The 17,212-nt window shown below is 32.4% G+C and overlaps 1 protein-coding gene across 1 annotated transcript in view; it reads right to left on the bottom strand.

Moving 5' to 3' along the window:
• The window catches only part of LOC124356533 (tubulin-specific chaperone C), a 30,164-nt gene extending 13,490 nt beyond the window's left edge, over positions 1 to 16,674 (bottom strand). Inside the window, exons 1-2 of the mRNA XM_046807589.1 lie at positions 16,367 to 16,674; positions 5,568 to 5,612 (exon numbers count right to left, since the gene is read on the bottom strand). The gene's annotated coding sequence lies outside the window, so the exon portion shown is untranslated. The remainder of the gene's footprint in view (positions 1 to 5,567; positions 5,613 to 16,366) is intronic.
• Between the last annotated feature and the right edge of the window lie 538 nt (positions 16,675 to 17,212).

The raw sequence follows: 17,212 nt of genomic DNA, 5'->3' as shown, positions 1-17,212 counted from the left end.
TAAATGGACGGATCTATGTGAACAGGCTTTTATAAAAATCAAACAAATTTTGACAAACCCACCATTACTATCACATTGGAAGGACAACAGGGAAGCACATGTAGATAGCAGTCTGATAGGATGCGGAGCAGCGTTAGTACAGTTAGATGAAGAAAATAATAGAATGTACCCAATTTATTACATGTCAAAAAAATATTCAAATACCCAAATGCGTTACAGCAATGCTGAACGTGAAATGCTAGCGCTAACCTATGCTGTGAACTACTTCAGAGAATTCACGCTTGGTAGACAAACAACAGTTTATACGGACTGTGCCGCATTACAGTTTTATAAAAATTTTAAGCACACTTCCACTAGATTAAACAGATTAGCACTGTCATTAACAGACTACGACATTGTAGTAAAACATAAACGTGGCGCTACAAACGTGTTAGCAGACGCCTTAAGCAGAAATCCTTTAGAACAACCTTTGGATGAAGAATTCACGGACGTGTGTTTAACCGTCAATACTTTAATACAGACAAATCTACCCCTACTACAAGCTCAAGACAGTTATTTGAAACAAATACGCCTTGCGATGACCTCACCTGAGGCGGTAAATAAAAAAATCAGACGGGCCTCAAGACATTACGAAGAAATAGATGGATTGTTATATTTCAAAACTTTCAACGGACAAGAAACTAGAAACTTATTGGCTATACCCCAAAAACAAACACAAGAAATATTAAAAATATTCCATGACAACCCCTACACGGGTGGACACTTATCACATTACAAAACAGCTTCAAAAATAAAATTACGATATCACTGGCCGAATATGTACCGTGATATCCTCCAATATACAAAATCTTGTGAAGAATGTCAATTACGTAGGCCAAAAACGAACAAAAATTACGGCCTACTACAACCTATTGCACCCTCCATAAAACCCTTTGACAGAATAACAATAGACTTTGTAGGTAATATTACACAAAGTAATGGTTACAAATATATCCTAGTTGCAACCGATGCCTGCACTAGAATGGCATTTGCAACCCCTTGTAGAAATGCAGATGCGAACACGGTAGCGCAAAAATTATTAAATCTATTCTGCACTTTTGGATTTCCTAGAATTATTAATCATGACAGAGGAACACACTTTATGAATTCTGTAATTTCACAGTTACTAAATGCACTCGGGATTGAACAAAGGCCAGGCGCTGCTTATATGTCACAAGTACAAGGTGCGGTTGAAAAATACAACCACACGCTAATAAAGGCAATATCTCATTACGTTGTGGAAAAACCCCAAACTTGGTCAAAATATGTACAAATAGTTACATTTGCCTACAACACGTCTGTAAACATTTCAACAGGCTACACAGTGCACTACCTCATGTTTGGTTACGAAGCAAACTTACCATCTGATTGTATATATTTACAGGTTAATCCCGAAAAAATGGTGTTGGAAAATATAGAAATTTTAGAGCAAATACGCAAAGATATGCCGAAAATCATGAAAAAAGCCCAGGAAGCGCAAAAGAAATACTTTGACCGTGACAAAACTCATTTGGATAACTCGGCGATGAAGTCTTGGTCCATTTCCCGAAAGACCACACAAAAAAATATAGTAAATTTCAAACACCATTTAGAGGTCTTTTCGTTGTCAAAAAAAAATTAACGAAGTGACGTATGCAGTAGAAATTTACCACAGGGGAAGGTTAACAGAACAACCAATACATGTTGCTAGAATGAAATTATTCTATAAGAGAATATAAAACAAATATGAAGGGACTTTAGCAATAATAAAATATTCAAGAATAAAATATACAATATTTCTCATGAAAATCATTGTGCACTCACTGCCTTGTAGTAAAATTTTGAAGAGAGTGAAAAGTATCTTCGCAATACTTTCATAATATATGAGGTTAAAAAGCTACCACATAGTCACGCAAGAATCGCTTTAAAGAATAGGTATTATACTCCAGGAGTTGAGAGACAGGTTAACTTGATTACGGTTTGAATGATTCATTATAACGTTATATAACCTTGAGAGTCACTGAAGTAAGTGTAACAGAAATAAAAATGTATATAAAAATCTCGATGTTGTGTCGGAAAACGATAGAGAATAAAGACATAAAAGATTTAGAAAATTAAAACACCTGACTTTGTATTTTAAAGTAATTTTAGTGTAATTTAGTGATTAAGTGATAGGTTAGACGTACCAAAGATATTGGTATAGATAATCCCAATACACAGGACACTAACACAGCACACACGACACGACACGAGCAGAGCCTGTAACCCACGGTAACCGTACTTAGACTGGCTAGTAAGACTTGACCGTGACTCTGGTATGTCTCCCAGGCAGATAAGTTTTCTGCTAACTCAACTAACTTCCCACGCTATACTACACCGACTGTGTTGTGACTATGACTAGGGGGCATTGCCTTGTACCAGCGGTCTGGGTCGCCAAGGGCCCTGGTGGTTCAGACAGCTTAGTATGCAAGTAATGTTTTCCACGTACTCGTTTACTACAATAACAAAGCGTACTCTAACTTGACACAACATACATATTAGACTTACCTGAGGGATCTGTGTATATATGAGGTGGTGAGAGTCAAAGTGGTATATCTCACTTTACTACAACTTTTCAGGACAGAGTGTTTTATCCCATCAGGTCCCAAAAAATTAGGTTTCATGTGAGAAATTTTTTAATTGCTGGATGATGTTAACAAAAGTCTATTTTAACTAATGGAACAGTTGAAATTGTTAATTTTTTAACAGATAACCGTAATGATAGTGTTCAAATGAGTTATACCACTTTTACTCTAAATAAAACTCACCAAATGTAACAGGTACAAATAAGTTTTAACTACTAAACCTGTTTAATTTATATTTAGCTGATTGTATTTACATGAAAAATTGAAACAAAAATTACAGAAAATATTTTACAATAGAAGAAAACTTATTGGCTTCACTGCAAATTTTCTTTCTCCTCTGGAGTGTCCTCTTCGACATTCAGAAAATTGGTGTCTTCCGCTGTGTTCGAACTTTTTATGTTCCTGAAGTAGGCATGGTGGATTGGAGGAATATACTTTAGGAGGAAGATCATGTCTCTTTTTTTCACAGCATTAATTATTCTGGGTTCCTTGTAAAGTTGGTCTTCATCGGGCAAGAGAGACCTAGGACGACCCTTAGCTGACGTATTAGGGCGTACGTTCAAAGTACTAAAAGGTTCGTCATCATCTAGTCTTGTCTTGTACAAGATCTCAAAAGGTTTACTTTTGTCATACCGAATCCACTGAAACGATAGCCAATTAAATTTATCTCCAGCTGTGTTTTTAGTCCTCCTAACAATGGCCTTTTCTAAATTTTCAGTGGAAAGAAAATCTGGTGCTGCCATCTGAACTACTATAAAACTATTTTTTTTTTCTTTCTGACGCCATTGCGCTGTACCAATCATCAGGAACGTAGATGGATTTCATTTTTGCACATTGTTCAATGAGACCAAAATTAGAATCATTGGGCAAATAGGAGTGTCCTGATACAAGAAATTTTGTTCTACTATATTAAAAGAGGGGCTGTCTTGAACAAACTTCATCAGAGCCAGGGCAACCTTTATGTTCCGATTCTGTCCAGTGCAAGTGTCACTGTAAATTATTATATGATTTTGGTTGCTAACATGCAAAGATAAGTGTTTTAAAATTGCAGAAGTTAAGCTATTTCTTGAGATACTCGAGAAGCTGTAGCCTACATTCATCCCAAACATACATTGCAGCATTATTGTTGGCAAGGTCATGCACACCTAAGTTATAACAATACATGTTTCGCCTGTAGTACGCATCAGACACTGTCAGCTTAGGAAAGGGAAGAGCTTTCTGGAGATCTATACTTAATGCTAACAGTTCATCTTTTTTTCTTTTGCCGTGTCTCCTTCATTCTTCATTGCAGATCTAGCCTTTTCAGCTTTATGCAAATGGATTTCATGCTGAATAAGATAAATGGATTTCATTTACCTGCAGAATAAGAGCTGCTATCACTGTAGTTTGGTTGATATTCTTTATCCTTATCACTATCATATTTTTCTTCACTTGTATCTTCCATTATCAGAATATCTTTCAAATTTTTATCAACATTAAAGCTGATGGGACATTAAAGCTGATGGGATTTGCCATAAAACCGCCCAAAAGTTAGTCAGAGTGGGATAAGTCTGAGTTATACCACTTTGTTTCTAACTAAAACTAGGTTTTGTAAGTGTAAACAAACAGTGCTGCTGTCTTTATTAGAAATCATGAACGAGAATTTATCCCACTTTTACACTAAACAGAAAACATGTTTTGGGGTTGAAAACAGCTGTTAAGTGAAATTTAGAAAAAATGGAGTTATACCACTTTGACTCTCACCACCTCATATATAGCCTAGTAATAAGGAATATAAAATATGATAAAGTGTACTACATATATCATATTTATTTAAGTTAGTAGATAACAATGTAAACATAATATACCCTACAAGGACTCAATTTTCCTGAGATGCATCTCAAAGAAAGAGACATACATGTTCTATATTATATAATCCTAGGATAAACAAATACTTCAATATATGACATGTATTTATACTCATGTATAACAGTTAAAACCAAAATAAAATAAAATACTAAATTTGAATCCTGTCTTATTTACATATGTACAATATATAACAAGTTTCATCTTTCACTCAGTCACAGGATTCCACCCTGTCATAGTGTGGAGCAGATGGTAGCTCTTAGGATGAACTCCACAATTACATTCAGGACATAACAAATTGGTTTTCTTTTTCTAGTTTTTACAATCACATACAGCACACAAGTGACAGTTGTGAATAGTAACTGACAATCTTAAAATAAACTTGGTCATCACTAGAAAGAGGATGATGCAAAGCGAGCCCTCTTAGATCACATGATTTTTCTCTGAAGTTTTCACCCATAATGAAGTAATAAAATTGGTAAAAAGAACTTCTGTTTAGTCTCCAACGCCTCGGCGTGACTATAATACACATAAAACAATTATCACTGACAAACACAATTTCACATTTTATGAAATGAAAACTGATTATATGGGAAAAAGATTTCTAAATTATTTACCTGAGGAAATCAAAAAAGAAACTAATTATAACAAATTTGAAATAAAAATTAAGGAGTATCTTACAAACAAAGCAATTTATTCTATTAATGAATTGGTAGATGAGGCCAGAAAATAATTGAGGCAATAGTTTTAATGCAATAAAAGTATTAAAAATGTAAATATTAGTTTTAGAAATTATATTTCAGTATTAGTATTGATGCTATTCATATACATTTAGTGTATTGTATATTTTATGGAATAAAGATGATTCTGTCTCTCTCACTTGTTTTTCTTGTTTGTATTAATAGGAGACATCTAGTTAAATTTTAAGTACTTTTATTTTACCCACACGGATTTTTGTCTAAGTACAACTGCTTTGGTCAAACAAAAAGCAGCAACTCTGTCCATGAAAGATTTGTGATAGTTTGAAAGAAAACTAAAAATTTTACCTGTATATATGGTAGAAGTTATGTCAATATTTACCTTCTAAGATCCAGTTATGATTCTTGTACATATAAAGGCGAAAATCTGTAACAGAAAAAACATTAATGAAGTTTTATTTACCTTATTGGCATATTAAAATTCCTGCACAAGTCTTCCATTGAAAAATGCCCAAAAATGGAACAGTTTGATCTCAATTAATTTTCAATACACTTTCTCACAATTGAATACTCAGTATATACATAAAATAATACACATAGATTATTTTAGATAATGAAAGAGTTGTTAACATTAACCTCATAACCAAATAATGTCCCACCCATTCAAGATTACAGCAACACATATATAGTGCAGCTTCCTTCTATTTGTGCTTGAATGGATATTTAAAAATTAACCAAGTTGATAGAAAGAGAAAAAGATAAGTCAAATTACGAAAGTGACTAAAACAAAGAATACAGAAATGTCTAATATTAATGAATATTAACTCAACAAATAATAAATAATAATAATGAATATTTATGTGCCATATTACTTTGCTTCTTCACTCATATTGTTAAGTCCAATATTGTATCTCTCCTGGCATGGCGAAGAGACAAAATACCAATATGTCTTAACTCGTCTCAGACTGAAGTTCAAAGTTATTTTCAACTTAAATGGCAGTAAGCCTTGTTTCTGAAATTTTTTCTTACATTATTGTTTACTAAATCATTTTAAAATGAAGGATATGTCATGCAGTATTAAAATATAGTTAGTTCTCTACATATAACGTAGCTCTGGTGGGAAGGGTTGATTCAATATGAATGCCGAGTTGCTTCATCTTGCATAGAGATGCCTAAATTTGTTTATGATTTCTTCATTACCATCATGGTTACCCACGAGACCAATATAAAAATGTTCGCTAAAGCTCAGCCAAATCCCATGGAATAACATGGACTATCATAGAATTGATATTTCTTATGCACAGTCAATAATGAACAATAAAAATATTTCATATAAATCTGAATACAAACTATGGAAAATTGCATGTATTTTAATTTATCACCACTTATGTATTGGTTAATCATTTGTTTGGAGTTTCATCTACAGTTGGCTGGAGTAAGTTATATTAGTTATTATCACACTGATGTTGGAGCGTTCACTAACATGGTCTGAGCTTGAACTCAAGTAGGCCTGCTACCTCGAGGGATAAGTGCAGTATTGCACCAAGTTATTATCACACTGATGTTGGAGCGTTCACTAACATGGTCTGAGCTTGAACTCAAGTAGGCCTGCTACCTCGAGGGATAAGTGCAGTATTGCACCAAGTTATTATCACACTGATGTTGGAGTGTTCGCTAACATGGTCTGAGCTTGAACTCAAGTAGGCCTGCTACCTCGAGGGATAAGTGCAGTATTGCACCAAGTTATTATCACACTGATGTTGGAGCGTTCACTAACATGGTCTGAGCTTGAACTCAAGTAGGCCTGCTACCTCGAGGGATAAGTGCAGTATTGCACCAAAGTCCACATCGATGGCCATGGGCATAAATTGTGTTTGGTGTGACTTTTCTGTGCCCTGCCCATCAGCGCAGGCTACAGTGAGGCCTTCGGCTCCAACCTGCGCTTATGATGAAAAACTTAAAAATCCCTCGAGACAGTATATAATAAATCAAGTTAAGATCATGTGAGCAACTCACCTCTCTTTGCTATGCCTGTGTCTCAACTTAGCTTTCTGTCATTTTATATTTATTCCTTTACTTTTATATAAGAAACAACATGTTACAGTTATTATATAAACTAAATATGGAATAGTTTAAAATCATATAGTTGAATTAGTAGATGAACATCTTGGCAGATATATCTTAGGTTCGTATATAATTCATTCCATTTAATTCATCTTTGTGACACTTAAAATCATATTAAGTATAATACAATACAAAAAACTTTAACTTTATAATATTTTCATAAAGTAAGTAAAATAATCAAAGTTAAAATAGTTATTAATTATAGACAATTACAGTAATAAAAAAATAAAATAAAATCCATGCTTTCTTTAGTTTGACAGTCAACTTTTCCATACACTTTTAAATGAAAAAAATGTAAAAAACAGATAAAAGTTTCTGGAAAAAGCTTATTAATTAGCATCTGAAGCGCAGCTCAAGCTCTTCCACGGAACCAAGTGAAGAGACCTAAGCGCCAGACCTAGTTAGCAACAGCTAGGAAAGGGTCTGCACATGGCCATTAGGCTAGTGCAGGGTGTAACAGTAGCTTGGATTAGCTGTAACTATGACAATTGATAAATAACTCAGACTGAAACGATGGATTATAAAACTTAATTTGATTTGTGATAAATAAACTTACTTTATATGTTTCTGTAATCCCTCCTAAAAAAACTTTGTTGTATAGTTACTTGTAAATGTATGCATGAAAGGCTTATACCAATACAGCTGTGGATTTTATATTTTTATGGCTTATTTTAGACTTTAAGATATAGATTGAGTATTATTATTACAAGGTAGGAGTACACCACACTGTGTGTTGTATAGTTACTTGTAAATTTGAGCATGAACGGCTTATACCAATACAGCAGTGGATTTTATATTGTTATGGCTTATTTTAGGCTTTAAGATATAGATTGAGTATTATTATTACAAGGTAGGAGTACACCACACTGTGTGTTGTATAGTTACTTGTAAATGTATGCTTGAACGGCTTATACCAATACAGCAGTGGATTTTATATTGTTATGGCTTATTTTAGACTTTAAGATATAGATTGAGTATTATTATTACAAGGTAGGAATACAAAACACTGTGTGTTGTATAGTTACTTGTAAATGTGAGCATGAACGGCTTATACCAATACAGCAGTGGATTTTATATTGTTACGGCTTATTTTAGGCTTTAAGATATAGATTGAGTATTATTATTATTACAAGGTAGGAGTACACCACTCTGTGTGTTGTATAGTTACTTGTAAATGTATGCATGAACGGCTTATACCAATACAGCAGTGGATTTTATATTGTTATGGCTTATTTTAGGCTTTAAGATATAGATTGAGTATTATTATTACAAAGTAGGAGTACACCACACTGTGTGTTGTATAGTTACTTGTAAATGTGAGCATGAACGGCTTATACCAATACAGCAGTGGATTTTATATTTTTATGGCTTATTTTAGGCTTTAAGATATAGATTAAGAGTATTATTATTACAAGGTAGGAGTACACCACACTGTGTTGTATAGTTACTTGTAAATGTATGCTTGAACGGCTTATACCAATACAGCAGTGGATTTTATATTTCTATGGCTTATTTTAGGCTTTAAGATATAGATTGAGTATTATTATTACAAGGTAGGAGTACACCACACTGTGTGTTGTATAGTTACTTGTAAATATATGCATGAACGGCTTATACCAATACAGCAGTGGATTTTATATTGTTATGGCTTATTTTAGGCTTTAAGATATAGATTGACTATTATTATTACAAGGTAGGAGTACACCACACTGTGTGTTGTATAGTTACTTGTAAATGTATGCTTGAACGGCTTATACCAATACAGCAGTGGATTTTATATTGTTATGGCTTATTTTAGGCTTTAAGATATAGATTGAGTATTATTATTACAAGGTAGGAGTACACCACACTGTGTGTTGTATAGTTACTTGTAAATGTATGCTTGAACGGCTTATACCAATACAGCAGTGGATTTTATATTGTTATGGCTTATTTTAGGCTTTAAGATATAGATTGAGTATTATTATTACAAGGTAGGAGTACACCACACTGTGTGTTGTATAGTTACTTGTAAATGTATGCTTGAACGGCTTATACCAATACAGCAGTGGATTTTATATTGTTATGGCTTATTTTAGGCTTTAAGATATAGATTGAGTATTATTATTACAAGGTAGGAGTACACCACACTGTGTGTTGTATAGTTACTTGTAAATGTATGCTTGAACGGCTTATACCAATACAGCAGTGGATTTTATATTGTTATGGCTTATTTTAGGCTTTAAGATATAGATTGAGTATTATTATTACAAGGTAGGAGTACACCACACTGTGTGTTGTATAGTTACTTGTAAATGTATGCTTGAACAGCTTATACCAATACAGCAGTGGATTTTATATCGTTATGGCTTATTTTAGGCTTTAAGATATAGATTGAGTATTATTATTACAAGGTAGGAGTACACCACACTGTGTGTTGTATAGTTACTTGTAAATGTATGCATGAACGGCTTATACCAATACAGCAGTGGATTTTATATTGTTATGGCTTATTTTAGGCTTTAAGATATAGATTGAGTATTATTATTACAAGGTAGGAGTACACCACACTGTGTGTTGTATAGTTACTTGTAAATGTATGCTTGAACGGCTTATACCAATACAGCAGTGGATTTTATATTGTTATGGCTTATTTTAGGCTTTAAGATATAGATTGACTATTATTATTACAAGGTAGGAGTACACCACACTGTGTGTTGTATAGTTACTTGTAAATGTATGCTTGAACGGCTTATACCAATACAGCAGTGGATTTTATATTGTTATGGCTTATTTTAGGCTTTAAGTTATAGATTGAGTATTATTATTACAAGGTAGGAGTACACCACACTGTGTGTTGTATAGTTACTTGTAAATGTATGCTTGAACAGCTTATACCAATACAGCAGTGGATTTTATATTGTTATGGCTTATTTTAGGCTTTAAGTTATAGATTGAGTATTATTATTACAAGGTAGGAGTACACCACACTGTGTGTTGTATAGTTACTTGTAAATGTATGCTTGAACGGCTTATACCAATACAGCAGTGGATTTTATATTGTTATGGCTTATTTTAGGCTTTAAGATATAGATTGAGTATTATTATTACAAGGTAGGAGTACACCACACTGTGTGTTGTATAGTTACTTGTAAATGTATGCTTGAACGGCTTATACCAATACAGCAGTGGATTTTATATTGTTATGGCTTATTTTAGGCTTTAAGATATAGATTGAGTATTATTATTACAAGGTAGGAGTACACCACACTGTGTGTTGTATAGTTACTTGTAAATGTATGCTTGAACGGCTTATACCAATACAGCAGTGGATTTTATATTGTTATGGCTTATTTTAGGCTTTAAGATATAGATTGAGTATTATTATTACAAGGTAGGAGTACACCACACTGTGTGTTGCATAAGAGGTGTCACTAAGAATGCATGCAAAATTTCATGACTATAATAGCTAATTTTATTCTCAAGATATCATGTGGTCAGATAGACAGAAATATATAATGCAGGAAAGAAATTTTTACATTTCCCCCATCAGACAAAAAGAAATTGCATCAGCCTACCAAGTGTTTCAATGCTAAAATACAGAATAGGTCGGGTTTGTACTGTATTATAAAAAAACTCATTCTTGTCTATGAAAGATCATTTTCACTGTCAAAACTTAATATCTCTTTGCACTTTGTAATTTCCAAACGCACAGAATACTTGTTTCTGTTAAGATACCTATAAAAATGTAGAAATATTGGGAGGTCACTAACAAACAACTATACAGCTAGGCTAGCATGCCCTGGACCGGACTGAACAAATTTATAAGCAGTGGCTAACCTCAAAGGCTAGAAGTTTCATTTCATTCACTTTATTTCCAAGCAATAACTAGGGTGTCCAGAACAACTTAGCTACAACTAGGTCTAGTTAGAGCAAGCCAATTATAACTACACAAATTTTAACAGTTGCGTAGTAGAACTTCAATTCTAGCAGGTGCTAGATTTTGTTCACTTCATCTAATTTTCTATAGTTTACTACCATGAATTTTTAAGCTCTCAAAACCATATATCGCATAAAAATTAATAATATATTTCAAGAAGTATTCCTATCTAGGACATATCTTTTAATTCTAAGCACCTTTTCCGCAAATCCTCTACGGTCTATTCATTGATTATTTAGAGTTATATCCCACCCACAATGCGACGAGCGAGTTAAGTGAAATTAATGGATGGAGTTGCCGTTCGTAATTTTAACGTTATTAGCTATTCCGCTCATCCTCCTAAACAAAACATATGTGGTTTCAGGGAGTAGAGATAACAAATATCAATGGATTTTAAATATCAGAAATGGAAATGTCATTTTATGGTTATTATGTGTAATATGATTCTTGTTTTTCGTAATCATCTGTGTCCAATAACTTATCTGAGAGTTCTGTAGTCAATACAATATCAAGAACCTCTTATCTTTCTGTGTCTTCTAGATAATCATAGTGTCCATTACACAATATCTTGCATTCAACTCTAAAACATTGTTTGGTTAGAAAAATTATCTATATCGGTTACAGTGTAGATTACGTAATGGTTAAAACTTTACATTGCCGTCTATTTATGTATTAAATGTTTTGTTATATGTCAGAGATAATTTATCATTATTTATTAATCAATGTGATGTTCATAGTTATAGTACTCGTAATAGAAATAATGTAGTTGTACCAAAATGTAACTTTGCTAGCACTCAAGTCAGTTTTAGATATCAGGGAATCAAATATTACAATGCTTTGCCCAATCATATCAAGGTATTAAACAGATCAAACTTTAAAAATGTTGTAAAGAAAATGTTAGTAGATTCATGTTTGTACACTGTTGATGAATTTTTAACTGTGATAAGAAGTAAGGCTATTTAAAGTAAGCTATAGATTATTTATAATATGACGTTGTTATATACATATTTTGTATTCTGACAATAAACCATTTGAATTTGAATTTACATCAGCCCAATATGTACTTGTATTCCCTGAAGGTTATTGTGATGACAAAATTGTCTTTCTTTTGAGCCAAAAGCCTCTTGAATTCACTACATATTACTGTGATTTTAGAGTCACAACAAAATCACGTTATGAGGTAGTGCAGATGTAGAACAAGGACAAATATAGGTTTCATTCAGAGAATGATTAGGCTACATTAGGTCAACAAGCCTAATAGTGAAGCAATTAATTTTCCAAGTCTGACCATGAAGTGCCAGCCGATTTTAACTGAATATGTACTGGTGTTTGAGAAAACACTTGTAGAATCTTTATTTTCATAGATATTCTACACAAGTCACTTCTTTTTTGTTTTGTAGATAAATAGTTGGAGTACTGTGTTGTACAACTATAAAAATACATTTACACGTATGTTTCAGTATAGGAAAACAATTTTTTAAATAAGCTTTGAACACTATACACACCAATTGTGAATTTATTTATATCCTTTTCGGTGATTAATAATATAAAAACAAGAAAAATAGTGCTTGATTATTGCATCAAGTATTAAGTTCCATGTATAAAAACAAAAGAAATAACTATCACCAAAAGTGAAAAATGGCTAATCTCACATCTAAAAACTCCAATGAACAATCTTCGCATCCATTTCTTATAAATGATTAACAATCACAATGTTTGTGAACAAAGAAGGCTTGTGTAAAGAGGTTAAGTTTTAATGTTTAGTAGCCTACATTGTCATTCAATAGGCTAGGGGAATGGAATGTCATAAGTAAAATTGACAATGCTACAAAGTTATTTTATGCACAAACATTTGAACTCGCTAAACACAAAACAAATCTGAGCATTAGTATTCACTAAAATCGTGCCTTGAATCTGTTGGATGATCACATCACTGGTTTTTGAAAAATGGTATAAAAGATAAAAACGACCAAAACCAATATAGAACTATTCTCTGATGTCTTTGGCTCAAGCCTTCATAAAAAAGCCAGTAAAAAATAAGATGTAACGTAAATATCTCAATCTCATCTCAATAAGTGACGGCAGCATTTTCTGTTCAAACCTATAATCTCAAATAGTGATGCTGAAAGGGTTAATAACATGAAATTCTTAGTTTGCCATTCTGGCTGTTAATGTCATATTCACCTTGGGAGCTTCTGAGGTGACTGGTTGGCAAGGCAAACTTGGGAAGGTCCCAGTTAGTATATACTGAGCGGAATCTTAGAATTTGGTGTACAGAGTTCATAGCTAATCACTTTCATCATCTTGATTTGTCATACAAAATGAACAACCTCTAGGATAATGGAAGTTTATTTATTTATTTAAGGATTTTATGTAATAACAATGAGAACACCTCTTTAACTAAATGACACTATATTTTGTAGTCTGGATGTCCCTCATATAGAAACAATATTAGATTGTAATGATATTATACCAAATTCAAACCCAGCCAATATTGTAAATGTAGACAAAATGCTAGAAACAACACATGTTAACATTGTAAATAATTTTAAATGGAATGATGTAACTGTACTTGATGTAGAAAGATGTATTAAAAAACTCAGTAGTTCAAAGTCCGAAGATTTTTATGGTTTATCAAACTATGTATTAAAGCAATGTTACAGTGTTTTGCTATGTCCTCTGGCCTATTTGATAAACTGGATGTTTTTTGAGGGTATCTATCCTAAGTGTCTGAAAATTACCATTACAATACCTGTTTTTAAGAAAGGAGATATTTACTCTCAAAGTAATTATCGTCCAATATCACTAGTCCCAGTTATGTCAAAAGTTGTAGAAGCTATAATTAAGGAACAACTCAATAAGTACTTTGAAATAAATAGATTTCTATCATCAAGTCAATATGGTTTTAGGAAAGGTCTTTCTACCATCAATGCTATAGAAAATATAGTGTCCTATGTATTTCAAGGATTCGAAGAAAAAAATTATACTCATGCAACCTTGTTGGACCTAAGTAAAGCGTTTGACATTGTGTCTCACGATATTCTTATGACAAAACTTGAATTTTACGGTATTGTGCAAAATGAGCTAAATCTATTAAGGTCGTACTTGATGGATAGATATCAAATGGTTAAAACTGGTGAACAACAATCAAGCCTGCAAAAAGTATTAAACGGGGTTCCCCAGGGCTCAGTACTTGGGCCATTTCTTTTTATTATCTTTACTAATGACCTCCCAAGTTTCTTATCCAGTAATTGTGCTTTATATGCTGATGACACAACATTGTTAAATGCAGGAAAAGATCTTAATATATTACTCGAAGACAGTGAAACCACATTTAAAAAGTCTTGCATATGGCTTGAAAATAATAAATTATTACTTAATAAAAATAAGACTGAAAGAATTGTTTTTGGGCTCAAAAACACTGAAAATAGATCTGTTAAACTCCTAGGAATAAATCTAGACTGCAACCTTAGTTGGAATGAACATACAAATCAATTGTGTAAAAAATTGGCTAAAGTTCTTTTCTTATTAAGGAAACTAAAAACATGTACCAGTAGGGAACTTATTTTAAATGCTTACTACTCTTTTTTTCACTGTCACCTATTATACGGTACAACTCTTTGGGGAAACTCCTCTGGGGCTCAACAGGTTTTTATATGGCAAAAGAAGGCGATTAGATGTATAGTGGGAATTGGGGACACTGAATCATGTAGACCGCATTTTATTGATCTGAGTATTCTAACGTTACCCTGTGTGTTCATGTTTCAATCAATTATGTATGTTAAAGACCATTATGCAGAATTTAATTTACGAAGCAGTAAACATGTATATAACACCAGAAATAAAAACCTTATTGATGAAGAATTTGTACGTCTAAGTAAGACAAAAAGTAATTACATACATATTGGCATAAAGCTTTTTAACAAATTACCTCTAAATGTAAAGTCTTTGTCTGTAAATAGTTTTAAATTAGTTCTTAAGAAATGGTTTTAAAAAAAAGCTTTTTATAGTTTAGACGAATGCTACAATGTTTCATTAGATGACATAATATTTTAGGTGTAATATTTATATATCATAATTTATTCTCATATTTTGTAATTTTGTATTATTTGTTGTATTTATTGATTGTTAATTTTATTAATTGTTATGTTTGTTAATTGTTATATTTGTTCATTGTTATATATTGTTAATTGTTATATTTAGATTAAGACTTAAGACACATTGACAAACAACAAGCTATCTTACATCAAATTTTCACTGAAGTCAAATGTCTGCTATTTTATTTGTATCATTGTGCTACCATTTAATTGACTAATGTGACAAAGCCTATTGTAACATATGTTATTTAACGGCAATAAACGAATTGAATTGAATTGATTCCAGACGCTGCCACGAAGACGAAGGTGATTTGGAGCTAAGCTCAGCATTCACATTGAATCCCTTCCCCATAGCAATGTTACCTATAGATTTTTGATCCGTTACTGATAGGTAGGCTATGTTCTCGAGGATTGTTTTTGTTTATCACCGCTAGTGCAGGGTAGCATTTAAGTCTGTACTAATGATCATGCATTCGTCCAACTACTAGTTTCTTCTTCCAGGTGTTAAAAAAGTGTTGTTATTGCTTTCCTCACTCTAATTGTCACTTTGTTTCTCTATTCACTTTCTAAACATTTTCCATTCCGAAAAAAATATTGTCAGGTGGGTAAAGTAAAAAGTAATTACAATATGTAGGCTATTTTTTTTAAAATCAATCAAACAATTCAATGAAAAAAGGATTTTTTATATTGCAATGATAGAGAGTAAATGTATTATTAACCACTATTCATTTGTGCAACTTCATCTCATGGCCATGTTGATGTTACCTTTAATTACTTGAGAATAAACTAGACTAGAAGTGTAACACACATAACTGGGAGTATACTGGTTACTTGTCTATTCTGGTTGTATCAGTCACTGCTGTCATACTTTCGTATATCAAGCATTGTATTAATTTAACTTAATATGTTTTTGTAACTATATCTAGAGCTGATAGGCTAGTCTAAGTTCTTCACTTAAGCCATTAGATATGAATATAACAATTGTGATATTACTGTACATGTAACTTTAAATATAAAGATATATATTTTAATGTTTCTAACCTTGATTTGTGTTTAGACGTCTCCAGAAGGCATAAGACAAGAGAACTGAGCCAACTTCAAAAATAAGAATGGCCTTGACACTTTTGAAGAAAAATCCTGTGAATTTTATTCTTGATTCTTCCTTAACCATTTTAGCATGTTCAAAACAATTGAGGGCTTATATGCAGTTGTAAGTTAATTAAATTTGATATAAAAAATATGTCTACCAACCCGAGCAACTACAAAGCAATCCAATCGTTACGTTATCCATATCCTACTTTTTTTAACTCGTTAGTCCTTACTCGTTAGACGCTATTACCTAGAGAGAGATGCGACGGTATTCCAGTAGTCGCTAGTACTTTGTAACGGTTACTGTGATCCAGTACAGTATCTGAAACGGATACTGCGATCCACGAATACTGATAACTATCTAGTTTGTATCTAGTATCACACAACGGTTATAAGATTTTTCTCTCGTACCGATTACTTTACTAGTCTTAAAACATTCTTCACTGATACTGAAAAACTAATTTATAGTTGCAAAAATTAAGTGGTTTTTATGTATTTATATAACGTATTACGTAAAAACTCTTTGTTTTCAAAATTATAAATGTTAGCTAAATTAATGTAATAGGTACTTTTTGTAACTACAATAATACATTGTGCCTTTACATATTTATGCATATAGTATTCAGTTTGTATGATATATTGTGTTAAAATTATTTAGTTGTGTAAAATATTATAAGATATTTTATAATGTTTTTACTTCAAGTGAGAGCTTGATTGATTGTCGAAAGAGTAGCAACACATACACGTTCATTTTTCTCTGGGAAAATCGTTTAATATTACTTGTTTGATTTTATTTAT

The sequence above is a fragment of the Homalodisca vitripennis genome, chromosome 3, assembly GCF_021130785.1.
Source record: "Homalodisca vitripennis isolate AUS2020 chromosome 3, UT_GWSS_2.1, whole genome shotgun sequence".
Classification (NCBI taxonomy): Eukaryota; Metazoa; Arthropoda; class Insecta; order Hemiptera; family Cicadellidae; genus Homalodisca; species Homalodisca vitripennis.
Note: the sequence above shows the minus strand (reverse complement) of the source record. Positions and strands in the feature narration are given on the sequence as shown.